The 15,000-nt window shown below is 44.0% G+C and overlaps 1 long non-coding RNA gene and 1 pseudogene across 1 annotated transcript in view; one reads left to right on the top strand and one right to left on the bottom strand.

The window, feature by feature from the left end:
- Nucleotides 1–203, bottom strand: part of LOC120562365 — a 4,178-nt gene extending 3,975 nt beyond the window's left edge. Inside the window, exon 1 of the long non-coding RNA XR_005639755.1 lies at nucleotides 1–203. This exon is cut by the window's left edge and continues 7 nt beyond it. This is a non-coding gene — a long non-coding RNA (uncharacterized LOC120562365).
- A 278-nt stretch (nucleotides 204–481) lies between these two features.
- LOC120562357 overlaps nucleotides 482–15,000 on the top strand; it is a 17,560-nt pseudogene continuing 3,041 nt past the window's right edge.

Below are 15,000 nucleotides of genomic sequence, written 5' to 3'. Positions count from 1 at the left end.
GGAGCAATCCGCCATGTTGGTCCGTTATCTTCGTGTCTTCGTCCTCCAGCGGCGGGAAAGCTGTCCGCTTCTTTCTGTCCTCGGTGACTCGGTCTCTGAGGAGAATCTCTCCGGTTTAACGGAAACACCGTGAAAACGTCTCAAACTCGGCTCGGTCGCTTTCAAACTGTCCGCTGCTGCTCCGAGATGCTTCCGGTCAGAAGTTTGAAAGCTCCCGCCGCTCTCTGATTGGTCGAACGACCAGCCGCTCCTCCCGTTGGCTGGAACGTTGTCGCGTTGCATTGTGGTCTTTGTATTTTCCTATCGTTAAACCATAAACACCTACCTTAACTAAACTAAAGTAAACTAACTAGTTGTTTAAAAGCAACTACTTGCTTCACATGTCACGCTCTCTGTCCGTCACATCATTTATTTACTTTATTCTCTTCTTCACTTCTTATTTGTTTTAGTGTTGCCATGGCAACGGAGTCAACTCCAGTGACAGCCATCCATCATGTATTCAGCAGGAGAGGAAAACATCTTACGGCTCAATATGGAGGAACTACATCTTCTTCACCTGGTAACAGTAAGGGCTGCTAACTCTGCTAACTCTGCTAACTGATAACTGCTAACTCTGCTAACTCACTCTAAAGGCAGGCTTTCAATGAGTTAGCTAATGCTAATGCTAATAATAATAGTGTGTGAGTGGAAGGGAGACGTAGGAGGAAGCAGTAAAAGTAGCCTACTAAATACCACAGTGTAGAAATACTCTGTTACTGCATAAATCAACTTAAAGTAACCACACACAGACACACACACACACAGACACACACACTAACACAGAGACAGACACACACAGACACACACACACAGACACACACACACTGTAGTGGAAGTTTGGAAGACAGTCTGAGACTAAAACCAAGTTGGGTTTTTGTATTTTATTAAAGATATATTTGCAAATAGGAGCAACATGATTTCACAAAAGGCCGCAGCCCAGTGTGGAGTCAGTTTCTCTAATGAGTGAACAGAACACCAGGCTTATATGCACCTTCAGAGTGACAGCACACACGCACTTGGATTATTATGACGCTACAGTTCTTACAGGCAATCTGATACACATGAAGACAATCAGAGAAATACAAGAGACATCTTGGAGCCATCTCACCTCCTCCTCCCTGTACTCCCTGACTTTCACCCCCCAGTTACATCTTAACTGGCATGGGTAAACTAGAGATAGTTTTAGGGTGACCTTGTTAGTGTCTTCTCTCCTGTGGGACAGGAAACTCAAGATCTTTGAGTTGTGGACAGAACAAGACATGTGAGGACGTCATCTTGGGCTATTTGGGAAGCACTGATCCACATTTTAGAGACAGAACTACTCATCCATTCATTCAGGGAATAACCTACACATGAATCCACCATGAAGATAATCACTCATTATAGTAGGCTATCTCTTATTTTTAAAGTCCAGGTGATGAGCTGACTCGTCCAGCAGAGGGAGCTGTTAGCTTAGCTTTAGCATCAGAATCAGAGGGCTTATTGCCCCAGTAACTTACTCCTTCGTGGGACTTACCTTGGTGCTATTGGTGCATCCATACACACACATATTAAACATTAATGAGATCATAACTGAAAGCTCTCAGCTCCACTCTAACCAAACTTAATGCTTGGTTCAGACTCATCAGGTGTTCTCGTGTCTCTGTGTGTCTTCAGACTGTGTCCAGGTGAGTCATCCTGCAGGTCGTCATGGCGACTGCTCCAGGTGAGGATGAGGTGAAGCTGAAGAAGAAGAGGAAGAAGAGGATGAAGGACATCGAGGAGTTAACGCTCTGCGGGACACAGAGCTCTGCAGGGCCGGCCGCTCTGAACACGCTCTGAGCTGCTTCAACACGCTCTGAAGGCTGCGCACAGATAAAACAACAACACAACACACATAAAAAAACAACACCACACAAAAAAACAGCAACACAACACAAAAAAAAAAAAAAAACACACAAAAAAAAAAAAAAAAACACACCAAAAAAAAAAAAAAACACACATAAAACAACAACACAACACACAAAACACAACCACAAAACACAAAAACACAAACACATCATAACCCCCCAGCACAGGTGAGACAGCAACACAACACAGGTGAGACAGCAACACAACACAGGTGAGACAGCAACACAACACAGGTGAGACAGCAACACAGCACAGGTGAGACAGCAACACAACACAGGTGAGACAGCAACACAACACAGGTGAGACAGCACAACACAACGACAGCCAACACAGGTGAGACAGCAACACAACACAGGTGAGACAGCAACACAACACAGGTGAGACAGCAGCACAACACAGGTGAGACAGCAACACAGGTGAGACAGCAACACAACACAGATGAGACAGCAACACAGCACAGGTGAGACAGCAACACAGCACAGGTGAGACAGCAACACAACACAGGTGAGACAGCAACACACAACACAACACAGGTGAGACAGCAGCACAACACAGGTGAGACAGCAACACAGGTGAGACAGCAACACAACACAGGTGAGACAGCAACACAACACAAGGTGAGACAAGCAACACAGTTGAGACAGCAAAAACAGCACAACACAGGTGAGAGACAGAACACAGGGTGAGAAGACAACACAACCTGACAGGTGAGACAAGCAACACAGGTGAGACAGCAACACAACACAGGTGGAGACAGCAACACAACACAGGTGAGACAGCAACACAACACAGGTGAGACAGCAACACAACACAGGTGAGACAGAACACAGGTGAGACAGCAACACAACACAGGTGAGACAGCAGCACAACACAGGTGAAATATGCTGGCTCTATACACGCTAAAAGTCCTGATTATTTACATGGAGTCTGGTGAGCTCGTAGACTGAAAATAAAGACCCACTTCCTCCCGCTGTAAAAAGTGAAGCCACCAGGGGGCGATCCAGATGTTTTGGCTTCCATGCAGCAACCCCTGGATGAGACTAGTGTAGTGGAAGTTTTTCTTGTTAGCAGCCGGGTGCGTGTCAAAAACATAAGATGAAACTAATAAAGACTATTTGAGAAATAAACCAAAGTTTGGTCTATTTACATTTGCAAATGCAGGAACACAATTCCACAGGTACCAAAGCACAACTGAAAGAGTCTTCTAACTTAACGTAAAGTTCAACATATCTTTATAGTAGAAACTCAGTTAAAGGCCACCCCTCTTCAGGATATCTTTAGTAGACAAACAGTTGAAAAAAACACCATCAACAGTCAAATCATTTAACAACCTTCCCTTCTGCTCCTGGACCTAACTTTAGTCTCAACACTTGTTTATCTCAGATGCCAGGGAACAGAATGGATCCATCTTAAGAGACACAGTTCACAGTGTTATGGCTTCTTTTCAACCCCTATCTGCTAAAACTAAAACAGGTCCTTTAACGATAACTTCAACTGGACTCCAAGCTTTACGATTTCAGCTGTTTCACAGGAGTCTCTGAGTCTACACAAATGTAAAAGAATATAAGAAAATCTTGTAGAATATTAAACAGTCATGTTAAAATAAAATGTTGCCATTACACTAGTTAATCTCCCATGATGCTCTGCTCCCCCCCAGCTGCAGGACTCCCGAGTTGTCGGAGCCTGCTCCTTTAACCTCGGCGCCGCCTACGTGGAGGCGGAGCAGCCGGAGAAAGGTTTGGACTTCCTGCGTCAGGCTCAGCCCGGCCCGAAGGCTGACCGGCTCCCGGACCTGCAGTTCAACCTGGCTCTGGCCCACAATGCACTGGGGCAGAGACGAGAGGCCGCGGCCTACTTCCTGCAGGCCGCTCAGCTGTACAGGTCTCAGGGAGACGGACGCAGCGAGGGAGACGCCTGCATGGAGATGAGCCGCTGCTACAGCACGGACAAGAGTCAGGGTCAGACAGACAGACAGACAGACAGACAGACAGACAGTTTGTGATACAGCCATCAACCATCACATCCAATCATTACAACAACAGGATAGTTCATGTGACAGTGATGAACAGTGGTGATGAATGAGTGTTTACATCTGTCTCTCCTGTATGTCTACAGCCAATCAGAACAAGGTGGCTGTGGTGCGCTTCTTAAAACTCTCACTTTAAACCAATCAGAGAGCTCCATCAGGTCACAGTGCAGTCTCCCTGCACACTTTTTAAAACCAATCAGAGAGCTCCATCAACACTTTCACTCTGTCCTGAAGTCGTTTTTATCCCTTAGGTCCAGCGCATCGCACAGATTTACTGAGGTAACAGTAAGACGTGTATTTAATAAAACTGTGTGTGTGTGTGTGTGTGTGTGTGTGTGTGTGTGTGTGGGCTCGTGTGTGTTGTGTGTGTGTGTGTGTCTGTGTGTGTGTGTGTGTGTGTGTGTGTCTGTGTGTGTCTGTGTGTGTAGGCGGGTTCGTGCTGCAGTTAGCGTGTGTGCCGCGCTGTGTGCGGTGTGTGTGCTGTGTGTCTGTGTGTGTCTGTGTGTGTGTGTGTCTGTGTGTGTCTGTGTGTGTGTGTGTCTGTGTGTGTGTGTGTGTTGTGTGTGTCTGTGTGTGTGTGTGTGTGTGTGTGTGTGTGTGTGTGTGTGTCTGTGTGTGTCTGTGTGTGTGTGTGTGTCTGTGTGTGTGTGTGTATGTGTGTGTCTGTGTGTGTGTCTGTGTGTGTGTGTGTCTGTGTGTGTGTGTGTGTGTCTGTGTGTGTCTGTGTGTGTCTGTGTGTGTCTGTGTGTGTGTGTGTGTCTGTGTGTGTGTGTGTGTGTGTGTGTGTGTGTCTGTGTGTGTGTCTGTGTGTGTGTGTGTGTGTGTGTGTGTGTGTGTGTCTGTGTGTGTGTGTGTGTGTGTGTGTGTGTGTGTGTGTGTGTGTGTGTCTGTGTGTGTGTGTGTGTGTGTGTGTGTGTGTGTGTGTGTGTGTCTGTGTGTGTGTGTGTGTGTGGGATTGGGTTCTTGCTGCCCAGAGTCTGCTTCGGGCTGCAAGAGTTACAGAGTGGGGCCGTACGGATCTCTGCAGCCGCTGCCCTCAAAGAGGCGCAAGTCACATGATCCAATCAGATCAGTTCAGCCGCGGATGACATCATCAGCGTGCTGACAGAGTGTCTGAGTTTGACAGACAGCATCACCCGACCGGAGGATTCTGGGTAATCTCCTTCTATATACAGTACAGATGAGACTCTTTCTGCTGAGTCATGTCTATAAACTCTCCTAACTTCAGGATAACGCTGAGCTGTCCTGACTCTTTCTGCTGAGTCATGTCTATAAACTCTCCTAACTTCAGGATAACGCTGAGCTGTCCTGACTCTTTCTGCTGAGTCATGTCTATAAACTCTCTCGACTTCAGGATAACGCTGAGCTGTCCTGACTCTTTCTGCTGAGTCATGTCTATAAACTCTCCTAACTTCAGGATAACGCTGAGCTGTCCTGACTCTTTCTGCTGAGTCATGTCTATAAACTCTCCCAACTTCAGGATAACGCTGAGCTGTCCTGACTCTTTCTGCTGAGTCATGTCTATAAACTCTCCCAACTTCAGGATAACGCTGAGCTGTCCTGACTCTTTCTGCTGAGTCATGTCTATAAACTCTCCTAACTTCAGGATAACGCTGAGCTGTCCTGACTCTTTCTGCTGAGTCATGTCTATAAACTCTCCCAACTTCAGGATAACGCTGAGCTGTCCTGACTCTTTCTGCTGAGTCATGTCTATAAACTCTCCTAACTTCAGCATAATGCTTAGCTGTCCTGACTCTTTCTGCTGAGTCATGTCTCACAGCGCAGACATACAGATCATTACCCGGACTTTGTCCTGTAATTAAAAACACACATTTTTGTGTATAGCTACAGTTAAAAAAATGTACAGTTAAAAAAAATCGTGCAGGCGGGACAGCGGTGCATTCTGGGAAAATGTCTGCATGCTTCTGGGACATTGTGGCTGTGTGACGGGTGCACGTCTGCAGCTGTCTCTGTTAGCTGCTGATTGGTCAACAAGCGTGGACAGCCGACCCTCGTTAAAGGCATACTATGCAACTTTTCCAGCTTGGCTCCGGCGAGCTGTAGTTCCAATGACTGCCTGTAGGGGGACCCAAGCTGGAAAAGATGTGTAGTATGCCTTTAACCAATAAGAGGTCATGAATCTAAATCTGAATCAGCGTAGTTTCAGTCTGTTTCAGTTACAGGTCTCCTTGAGAAGAAAAGTAGCATCAGTGGCTCGCTAACAGACATAATTAATGTTTCATATGTCTGTTTATGAATGCACCTTCCACACACGTGTTGTTATTGTGGCGATAAAACCTGTTCTGCTCTGATTCTGATTCTTCTAACAGTGTATAACCGATTTAATATTTACAACCTGAGAGGAGACAGGACTCTCATAGTCCCTTAGATTTGCTTCTTTGTGTTATAACTAAAACGCTTAACGTGGAAAAGCTTAACGTGGTTTAATGTACCAATCAATCATCACCAAATTTCTCATGGTCATATCTTGTCATGAACACTTAAGTCTGTCCAAAAACTCAAACCGAAATCCAACGATTCTAGAAGTTATCTCACGTTAATGTTTTCTTCTATATTATGGCGAAAAGGTAACGCGGAGCGTTAATGTACCTAAACAATGATCAATGATTACCAAATTTAATTTCTCTCTTAGTATTGCTTCTCGTAACCACTGAAAACTGTCAAAAAAGTCCAATTATTATGGACGTTATCTGACATTAAGCGTTTCTGCTTCATTAGAGCCTATTGTAAATGTAATGTCAGATAACGTCCATAATAGTTGGACTTTGGGTTCGATTCTTGACAAGTTTTCAGTGGTATGAGGAGCAATATGAGAGAGAAATTTTGTGATGATTGATGGTTGTTTAGGTACATTAAACCACGTTAAGCTTTTCACGTTAGGACTTATATATAAAGCCCATGAGAACCGTGGAGAGTCAACCCACAGCGGCGCAGTCGCGCCCTGCTGAAAATATGAAGCAGAAATGCTTAATGTCAGATAACGTCCATAATAATAGGACTTTTGGTTTGATTTTTTGGCAGTTTTCAGTGGTTATGAGGAGCAATATAAGAGAGAAATCTGGTGATCATTGATCGTTGTTTTCCGACCTTAAGCCTACGTCGTTTTTCACACGTTTTCTTATGAATGTCCCCTATTATACTACATCAGATCAGACTGACTGAGTAACTTTGTGTGCTGTTGTCCAGGTGAGCTGTACCTGTGCGTGGGCGTGTCTTACTGGCGGCTGCGGTGTTTCCAGGAGGCCGTGGCGTGCCTGCAGCGAGCCCTGAGCCCTGCAGCTCAGCAGCCCCCCCTGCTGGCCAGAGTGCTGCACAACCTGGGAGCCGCCCTGAACTCTGCCGGACGCTTCCCCGCCGCGCATACCACCGCGCGCGCCGGGCCTCTACGGTCAGGAACGGTTATTGATATATAGATATAGAGCACAAACAGATATAGATATATAGATACATATATACAGACTGAGTCATAAAGGGAGAGACAGACCAGATACATAAACACATTACAGTTGTTCTTGATTGCTTTGATGCGAAGCCGTCAACTCAAACTCCACATTTTCAAAACCGTTAACACACAGGCTGAAACAGTGGCACTCATGGTCAAATTGGATCCAGAATCAGAAATGCTTTGATGCAAATTTTATTGATTCCATTGATTCTTATTTTGAAACTGTGGCTGAAAACTGAAATACTGTAAATATTACACAAAATACATGTAAACCAAAATAAAATCTATTACAGTAAAGTATACATCTATTACTGTAGAGTATAAGAAATAGCCACTATTGATACTCAATCTCTTGTGTCTTAGACCTCTTCCATCCAGGTTGGGTTAGGGAACAACACAGACACTGCACCTTTAAGGCCTGCACACTGACTGCTAATTGAAGATTTGTGTGAAGGAGTGTCAAACATGTGCTTCAGTGATTTCATACTGATGTAGGTACTTTCTAATAGTTAGGAACAGATGGTTTCTGTTTGGTTACCATAGCTAAAACAATGGAGTTTGGACTGCTTGAATGACATCCGTGTTAACTGTTCTGCAATGGGGAATGTGTCAATCCACATTTGCAAGAGGTGTTCTTCTGCTCTGCTGAGACAGTGGTGGTGAACACCGAGTGGATCCCAGTTTCTTTAAGCAGGTCAAAGCAATCAAGAAAAACTGTTAAACACTCTGAAAAAGACGTGTTTCAAAAGCTCTGTCACCTTTAGTTTCAGTCTGTGAAAAGGCAAATTAATTGTGTGTGTGTGTGTGTTTGTTTGTGTGTGTGTGTGTGTGTGTCTGTGTGTGTGTGTGTGTGTATATCTGTGTATCTGTCTGTCTGTCTGTCTATGTCTGTCTGTCTGTCTGCCTCTGTCTGCCTGTCTGTCTGTCTGTCTGTAGGCTCCCTGGGTTGCCGTGGGGACCAGGCCGGTGCTTCAGTAACTTGGGGTATGCCTGCAGTCAGCTGGGTGATGAAGAGGAGGCAGCAGAGAGCTTCATCCTGGCTCTGCAGGGCTTCAGAGACACCGGTGACTGCTTTACTTTAATGTTAATACAGTTCAATAATGTTAATACTGTTTAATAATGTTAATACAGTTTAATAATGTTAATACAGTTTAATAATGTTAATACTGTTTAATAATGTTAATACAGTTCAATAATGTTAATACTGTTTAATAATGTTAATACAGTTTAATAATGTTAATACAGTTTAATAATGTTAATACAGTTTAATAATGTTAATAATGTTAATACAGTTTAATAATGTTAATACTGTTTAATAATGTTAATACAGTTTAATAATGTTAATACAGTTAAATAATGTTAATACTGTTTTATAATGTTAATACAGTTTAATAATGTTAATACAGTTTAATAATGTTAATACAGTTTAATAATGTTAATAATGTTTAATAGTTAATACAGTTTAATAATGTTAATAATGTTAATACAGTTTAATAATGTTAATAATGTTTAATAATTTTAATACAGTTTAATAATGTTAATACAGTTAAATAATGTTAATACAGTTTAATAATGTTAATACTGTTTAATAATGTTAATACAGTTTAATAATGTTAATACAGTTAAATAATGTTAATAATGTTAATACAGTTCAATAATGTTAATACTGTTTAATAATGTTAATACAGTTTTATAATGTTAATACAGTTTAATAATGTTAATACAGTTTAATAATGTTAATACAGTTTAATAATGTTAATACAGTTTAATAATGTTAATAATGTTAATACAGTTCAATAATGTTAATACAGTTTTATAATGTTAATACAGTTTAATAATGTTAATACAGTTTAATAATGTTAATACAGTTTAATAATGTTAATAATGTTAATACAGTTTAATAATGTTATTAATGTTTAATAATGTTAATAATGTTAATACAGTTTAATAATGTTAATACTGTTTAATAATGTTAATAATGTTAATACAGTTTAATAATGTTAATACAGTTTAATAATGTTAATACAGTTTAATAATGTTAATACTGTCTAATAATGTTAATACTGTCTAATAATGTTAATACTGTTTAATAATGTTAATAATGTTAATACTGTTCATTATTTGGAGCTGCACTAAGCTGCAGACACAGAGGTGGTTGCTCTGCTAAATAGTGTCTGTCTGTCTCTCTGTCTGTCTGTTTGTCTGTCTGTCTGCCTGTCTGTCTGTCTGTCTCTATGTCTGTCTGTCTGTCTCTCCTCCCGTCTCTCTGTCTGTCTGTGTGTCTGTATGCCTGTCTGTCTGTCTCTCTGCCTCTGTCTGTCTCTCTCTGCCTTGTCTGTCTGTGGCTCTGCCTGTCTGTCTGCAGAGGACCACCTGTCTGAGGTTCAGGTGTGTGAGTCGTTAGCAGAGTGTTACCTGAAGCAGAGGAAGCAGCAGAAAGCTGTTCAGCTCTACAAACAGGCTTTGAAGGCTCTGTCTCACTGCCAGGTAACACCTGTCTCACTGCCAGGTTACAACTGTCTTACTGCCAGGTAACACCTGTCTCACTGCCAGGTTACAACTGTCTCACTGCCAGGTTACAACTGTCTCACTGCCAGGTAACACCTGTCTCACTGCCAGGTAACAACTGTCTCACTGCCAGGTAACACCTGTCTCACTGCCAGGTAACAACTGTCTCACAGCCAGATAACACCTGTCTCACTGCCAGGTGTGTTCATGTGACAATCACACATTGTCACACAGATTTGACATCATTCTGACCAATCGTGACGGCTCCTCGGCCTCGAGACCTATCTCAAGTCCCTTTGGTTGGTGGGATCTGATTGGTTAATGAGGACTGATGACATCTGAGCTGCATCTCATAGCCCTTAAGTTGCCTCCTCGAGTCCTCCACTTGCCTCCCTTCCTCATGTCCTAGTCCCTCCCACGAGGAGGCACGGGAGAGACGTGAGGAAATCACCGGAGGAGAGAGGCAACGAGGAAATCTATTTTAGAGAGAGGAGACCTCCTTTCCTCTGTATCACATGACTCTGTAAGCTGTTTGGGAGGACTTAGAAACTCCGTCAGCTGTTTGGGAGGAGTTAGACACTACTTCAGCTGTTTGGGAGGACTTAGAAACTCCGTCAGCTGTTTGGGAGGAGTTAGAAACTCCGTCAGCTGTTTGGGAGGAGTTAGAAACTCCGTCAGCTGTTTGGGAGGAGTTAGAAACTCCGTCAGCTGTTTGGGAGGACTTAGAAACTCCTTCAGCTGTTTGGGAGGAGTTAGACACTCCTTCAGCTGTTTGGGAGGAGTTAGAAACTCTGTCAGCTGTTTGGGAGGAGTTAGAAACTCTGTCAGCTGTTTGGGAGGAGTTAGACACTCCTTCAGCTGTTTGGGAGGAGTTAGCAACTCCTTCAGCTGTACTAGGAAGGCTGCTCCCTGTATCCTCACCTATAGCTCCTCGATGCTCTCCTCGATGCTCCCTCCTCGATGCCTCCTCTCGATGATCTCTCCTCGATGTTCCCCTGCTCGGTGCTCCCTCCGAGCAGTTGAGGAGTCGAGGAAATATACAATAAGGGCCCTGAGATGCAGCCCTGGATGGGAAGTCTCTCTCGCTCCCTCCTCAAGGTGCATGGTCTGAACACAGCTCTCTGTTTCACTTTCAGGACAGTTCTGGTTCAGCTCGGGATCGTCTGGTGGAGCGTCTGACTGCAGCCCTGCAGCAGAGTCTGCAGGTGAGAAAACATCACACCTCCCACTCCTTAAAGTCTGTCCTCGCCTGAGAAACTCCCCCATAGGTCGTTAGTTCCAGCATCATTCTGCCCTATATTTAGGTTAGTAGTGGTGGAGCCCTCTAGTGGTCAGTAGTAGTCCTGACCTATATTTAGGTTAGTAGTGGTGGAGCCCTCTAGTGGCCGTAGTAGGTTCCTGACCTATATTTAGGTCTGTAGTGGTGGAGCCCTCTAGTGGCCGTAGTAGTTCTGATCTATATTTAGGTCTGTAGTGTGGGAGCCCTCTTAGTGGTCGTAGTAGTTCTGACCTATATTTAGGTCTGTATGTAGTGGTGGAGCCCTCTAGTGGTCGTAGTAGTCCTGACCTATATTTAGGTCTGTAGTGGTGGAGCCCTCTAGTGGTCGTAGTAGTTCTGACCTATATTTAGGTCCGTAGTGGTGGCGTCCCTTAGTGGGCGTGGTAGTTCCTGACCTATATTTAGGTCTGTAGCGGTGGAGCCCTCTAGTGGTCGTAGTAGTTCTGACCTATATTTAGGTCTGTAGTGGTGGAGCCCTCTAGTGGTCGTTAGTAGTTCTGACCTATATTTAGGGTCTGTAGCGGTGGAGTCCCTAGTGGTTGTAGTAGTTCTGACCTATATTTAGGTCAGTAGTGGTGGAGCCCTCTAGTGGTCGTGAGGTAGTCCTGACCTATATTTAGGTCAGTAGTGGTGGAGCCCTCTAGTGGTCGTAGTATTTCTGACCTATATTTAGGTCTGTAGTGGTGGAGCCCTCTAGTGGCCGTAGTAGTTCTGACCTATATTTAGGTTAGTAGTGGTGGAGCCCTCTAGTGGTCGTAAGTCGAATCTAATATTTAGGTCTGTAGTGGTGGAGCCCTCTAGTGGTCGTAGTAGTTCTGACCTATATTTAGGTCTGTAGTGGTGGAGCCCTCTAGTGGTCGAGAGTAGTTCTGACCTATATTTAGGTTAGTAGTGGTGGAGCCCTCTAGTGGTCGTAGTAGATCTGACCTATATTTAGGGTCAGTAGTGGTGGAGCCCTCTAGTGGTCGTAGTAGTCCTGACCCATATTTAGGGTCAGTAGTGGTGGAGCCCTCTTAGTGGTCGTAGTGGTTCTGACCTATATTTAGGGTCAGTAGTGGTGGAGCCCTCTAGTGGTCGTAGTAGTCCTGACCTATATTTAGGGTCAGTAGTGGTGGAGCCCTTCTAGTGGCGTAGTAGTTCCTGACCTATATTTAGGTCTGTAGTGGTGGAGCCCTCTCGTGGTCGTAGTAGTTCTGACCTATATTTAGGTTAGTAGTGGTGGAGCCCTCTAGTGGTCGTAGGTAGATCTGACCTATATTTAGGGTCAGTAGTGGTGGAGCCCTCTAGTGGTCGTAGTAGTCCTGACCTATATTTAGGGTCAGTAGTGGTGGAGCCCTCTAGTGGCCGTGAGTGGTCCTGACCTATATTTAGGGTCAGTAGTGGTGGAGCCCTCTAGTGGGTCGTAGTAGTTCTGACCTATATTTAGGTCTGTAGTTGTGGAGCCCTCTAGTGGTCGTAGTAGTTCTGACCTATATTTAGGTTAGTAGTGTGGAGCCCTCTAGTGGTCGTAGTAGTTCTGACCTATATTTAGGTCTGTAGTTGTGGAGCCCTCTAGTGGTCGTAGTAGTTCTGACCTATATTTAGGTCTGTAGTTGTGGAGCCCTCTAGTGGTCGTAGTAGTTCTGACCTATATTTAGGTCTGTAGTTGTGGAGCCCTCTAGTGGCCGTAGTAGTTCTGACCTATATTTAGGTCTGTAGTGGTGGAGCCCTCTAGTGGTCGTAGTAGTTCTGACCTATATTTAGGGTCAGTAGTGGTGGAGCCCTCTAGTGGTCGTAGTAGTTCTGACCTATATTTAGGTCTGTAGTGGTGGAGCCCTCTAGTGGCCGTAGTAGTTCTGACCTATATTTAGGTCTGTAGTTGTGGAGCCCTCCAGTGGTCGAGTAGTTCCTGACCTATGATCCCACCAAGTTGCTCATCCAATCAGATCGAAGCATTGACGCCAATGCTGCTGCCAGTTCTGCCGTTGTTTACCTTTTTCTTCTTCTTCTTCTAGTCCATAGAAATAGCAAAGTCGGTAGCCTTTCCTCATTAGCGCCCCCTCTGTTCAGGAGAAGACTGCAGCTAGTGTCGCCACCACCACCCTGGAGTATAAACAGTAACGGCGCTCCCGTGATGTCACATTGTCGTGCGACAGGTCGGGAACGGCACGTATACCGCTCGCTTAAGCTCATATAGTCCAGTTATTTAGAAGAAAAGAGGCCTGGAGTGACAGAAGTTCAGACAAATATTAAAGGTGCTTTTTGGAACGGTACACGAAAGTATACAAGGAAGAAAGGTCCGAGCGTAGATATAAAACAACACAGTGTTTCCTTTAGGAGTTTTTTTAGCAGTGGGGGCAGGTCCAAACTTCCCCCCCCCCCCTTCCTTCCAATGAAAAAGAACTGACACTTAGCTGCAACAAGAGTTACTATATCGGCCAACTTTGATCTTGACATATAGGCTAAGCATTCTGTAGCAACTAACAATAAACCCACTATTAACCCACTATTAATTACATTATCTTAATAACAATAAACCCACTATTAACCCACTATTAATTACATTATCTTAATAACAATAAACCCACTATTAATTACATTATCTTAATGCAGTGTCACTACTTCAGCATGTAAATAATGCTCCTAAAATACAAACGTTCTCCGACATGCACTCTAACAATGCAGCTGGAGGTAAGGTAGACTCTCATTAACGTGGGGAGGAGCTTCATCACGGGGCCCTCTGCTACCAAGTCATTTTAAATTTAAAACCGTTTAAAAAAAAACGGTAAAATATCTGATGAATGCATGTTATAATATGTTACTCGTTGAGCCAAGTAAGCCTATATGTCAAATAAAACACAAAGAAAAGACGTTTTTGACAAGTTTGTATTGCGAACAAAGAAAGCAGTTTGCCAGTCAAGGAAAAATTTTCAGCACCACGGACAGCGACAGCTGAAGGACAGCGATGGTGCTGAACAGGCCATGTGAGCTCAATCAGAGCCACACTATATAACTGACATGGCTTTCTATATATATATATATATATATATATATATATATGTTTGATAAGAAGAGCTGGATCATGCCAACGGAGATCATATGCAGTGATTAGCTTCTTTCAGCTAATAATGTGTCACTTGGCAAGGCCCCGTTCTCCTCAAGTGACGCAAGATCGGGCGCCGTTTGAGGGGCCCCTATTGGCACGGGGGCCCTGGCACCCACGCTATCTCCTCGCTACTGAATGCAGCCCTGTTTCTGATACCGTGGAAGGAGAAATGTTGCCGATGGGGGCCGGCCACGGTCAAATCAACATAAAGGAAACACTGCAACAGATTTATATCTATGGGTCCAATGCTCTGTTCTTGAAAGCTTTTATTTGGACCCATATTTTATATTGAAATGTCAAAATGAAATAGCCCTATTTGTATTTAGAACAGAAGTTAGTTTACGCGTGGATGTTGTCCTGATTAATCCCAACTGTTTTTTCCCTCTCAGAGGGCCACGCCCACTCAGACCACCTATCAGGTAACAGCCAATCAGCTCTCAGTGTCTCTGTGACTCAGCGGAGCCACAAACTTCTACTGAGCTTTAAATGTCTCCATCGCAGGAGGAATGACATCACTCAGAGTCCAGGCACAGCGCCAATCAGCAGCCAGACGATCAGAGGGGAGGGGCCAGGTGAGTCTCCCTGTTTAAACCACATCTGGGTTTTGACCTTTGACTTACTTTAAGTTTTTTGCCGGCTGACGTTTTTGACGTTTTTAACGGTTTTTGACTCTTTTGTGTGTTTGAAGTTTTGGCATTTTTTCA

Source organism: Perca fluviatilis, chromosome 7 (genome assembly GCF_010015445.1).
Source record: "Perca fluviatilis chromosome 7, GENO_Pfluv_1.0, whole genome shotgun sequence".
In the NCBI taxonomy this organism is placed as follows: Eukaryota; Metazoa; Chordata; class Actinopteri; order Perciformes; family Percidae; genus Perca; species Perca fluviatilis.
Note: the sequence above shows the minus strand (reverse complement) of the source record. Positions and strands in the feature narration are given on the sequence as shown.